This window comes from Ornithodoros turicata, chromosome 3 (genome assembly GCF_037126465.1).
Source record: "Ornithodoros turicata isolate Travis chromosome 3, ASM3712646v1, whole genome shotgun sequence".
Classification (NCBI taxonomy): Eukaryota; Metazoa; Arthropoda; class Arachnida; order Ixodida; family Argasidae; genus Ornithodoros; species Ornithodoros turicata.
The window spans coordinates 80,200,209-80,202,472 of NC_088203.1; the positions used below are offsets into that span (position 1 = coordinate 80,200,209).

At 45.5% G+C, this 2,264-nt stretch overlaps 1 long non-coding RNA gene across 2 annotated transcripts; it reads left to right on the forward strand.

Moving 5' to 3' along the window:
- Positions 1–411: 411 nt before the first annotated feature.
- Positions 412–1,135, forward strand: LOC135387388 (uncharacterized). Of its 2 annotated transcripts, XR_010421085.1 has the most exons (3): positions 412–482; positions 563–694; positions 775–1,135. It is a non-coding gene; the product is annotated as an uncharacterized LOC135387388 (long non-coding RNA). The 2 variants fall into 2 exon arrangements; XR_010421084.1 differs by having other exon boundaries at positions 563–1,135.
- Positions 1,136–2,264: the final 1,129 nt, after the last annotated feature.

Sequence of the window (2,264 nt, forward strand, 5' to 3'; positions counted from 1 at the left end):
AATGACATGCTTCATGCTCCTTACAGATGCATACAATGGGGCACCTCGCTAGAAATTTTGAGTCTACACTCTAAATCGTGTGACGAACATAAGCCGGTTAAAAAAGTTCCCTCAGAAAGTACAGCCGGTAAACAGCCGTAACAGTTATCAAATAGCAAGCACAGCGATCCCAATCGCCAAATATGTGTGTCCCACTGAATAATATGTGTGCCTACTGAGCCGTGTACGCATGTGCGTATTGAACATTCTTGTGCGTGTTGGATAATGCGTGTGCAGGCTAAGTATGTGTGCCTTCGCTGGAGCGTACTACGTTGCTGCGCGCTCCCGCCGTGAGGAGTGACGTGGCACCAGTGGCAGTGGCACCTCGTATTCTTCCGCAGTGTATTCCTCGCTGCTTTCCTGCCTGTTGTGTGCTGTGCAACCTCGCGTTTGAGAAGGATGACAACCTTGTTTTTTCAGTACAGGCTTAATGGTTGCTTAAGGTAAGTCAACCTAGCTGGGATTCCACGTACGACGCCCGCGTTTTACTTGTGTTTAACCATCGCAGTACATTCTGTTGCAGACAGTGGACGCATTGCAAATGGCGGCAGGAGAGATCGGCTACACCGGTGAAGTGATGATGTGTACATTACAAGCGAGGCTAATTGTATTCTTTCGTTATAGGTGCACGTGGGACTGTATCAACTTCAAGGACGTGAGTCGCAAAATGCTGTACTATTCTAGCATTCACGTTTGAACAATACCAGCGTGATATTCGCTTCGGTTTCTTCACAGGTAGTTTCCTGTCTCAACGGTCACATACACGCGTGCAAAACTGTAACTGCTTCGCATCGAAGTGTGTATGGTGCCACTAGCTTGGACAATTGTTCATCGGCCATTTCATTTGAGGAACTGTCGTGTTCGTCACTAAGAATGATCTTGGTTGAGCTGTGCAGTGCCTGTTCGGAGTTCCGAGGACTGTGTGTTCGATGTTTGGAGTACTGCCTGGTTCATCGGAGGTTGTCTGTCCATGCAACATGTGCTCCATATGTGTGTGTTGGGATTAGTGAACCGTGTATGCTTTCCATTCGGCCAACGATGATGTACGGGATTCAATTTAAAGGTATGTGCACGGCAATAAAATTTGGTGTTTCAATTGGGATGTCCTTGGTGCATTTTCTTTTTTTTTCTTTTTTTTTTCAAACGTGGAGGTCATTTTATGTTAGGGAACCCGAGAGGCATAATGTAGCTCGCGTATTAATGGGTACAAGTATTCCTTTAATACGTAATGTACACTGTGGCTCCTGGCGTCAGCAGGGGTGTCGTACCAGTTGTTTCAGGGGGCACAGAGCATCGGCAGCTTTCGCAGGCCTCTTGAAGTCATCTAGCGCATTGTTTGAGAAATGTGCCAGTTGATCAGGCGGCACCTATCCGTCACTGGGTTTAGAGTGTATATTATACTGCTTGTGACGTACTTGTCTGAAATTTGCAATTGAAATTGGGGTGTGCAATTCTACAACATTTCGCTCTTTGTCCTTTCACACGGATTTACAGTTTGCAGCTGCTGGCAGCTCAGAAAACTGAAATTTCGTGCTGCGTACATGTGCAAACACTCTTTTTTTAAGGGTGTAATCCTGCGCACGGTGTTCACGTACACCCTTAAGGGGGTGAGTTATGACACTTCTTGGTTACACCCCAAAGGGTGTTTTTCGCTAAACAGAAAACACCCTTTTTCTGGAGGGTGTAACCTCTCCTAGAGGTGTTCCCATACACCCTTTAGGGGGTGAGTTATGACACCACCGGATTACACCTAAAAGGGAGTAAAAAAATTAAGAGTGCAGTTATATGGGTCAATGAGCTGGGAAGAGCCGAACGAAACGTATATTTGGGTATTATGATCTGCGTTCTTTCATGGGGTATCATTATTTCAGAAATGTTTCGTGGCCTGTTTACGGCCCCTTTAAGAATAAACCCACTAAAAAATACACGGTTGAAAATAAAGCTCCAAAAATAAACAGCTTAATATCTCCGGTTAGAGATCACCGCTTAAGAATCCACCATTAAAACTAAGCTGTTTCAAAATCCCCTCATCATCCAGCACTGAGGCGGACTGATTGCATTCTGCGTCGGGTTAGATGATGTTATGTTAGGTTAGTTTTGTTTAAGTTGGGGTTAGTTTGGGACAGCTTAGGCTAGTTTGGCCCTGTGAGGTTCGTTAAGTCCCTTGTTTGCAGTTCACCTTGCTTTGGGCAGTGCAGGCATAAGGGGGATTACGCTAATAAATC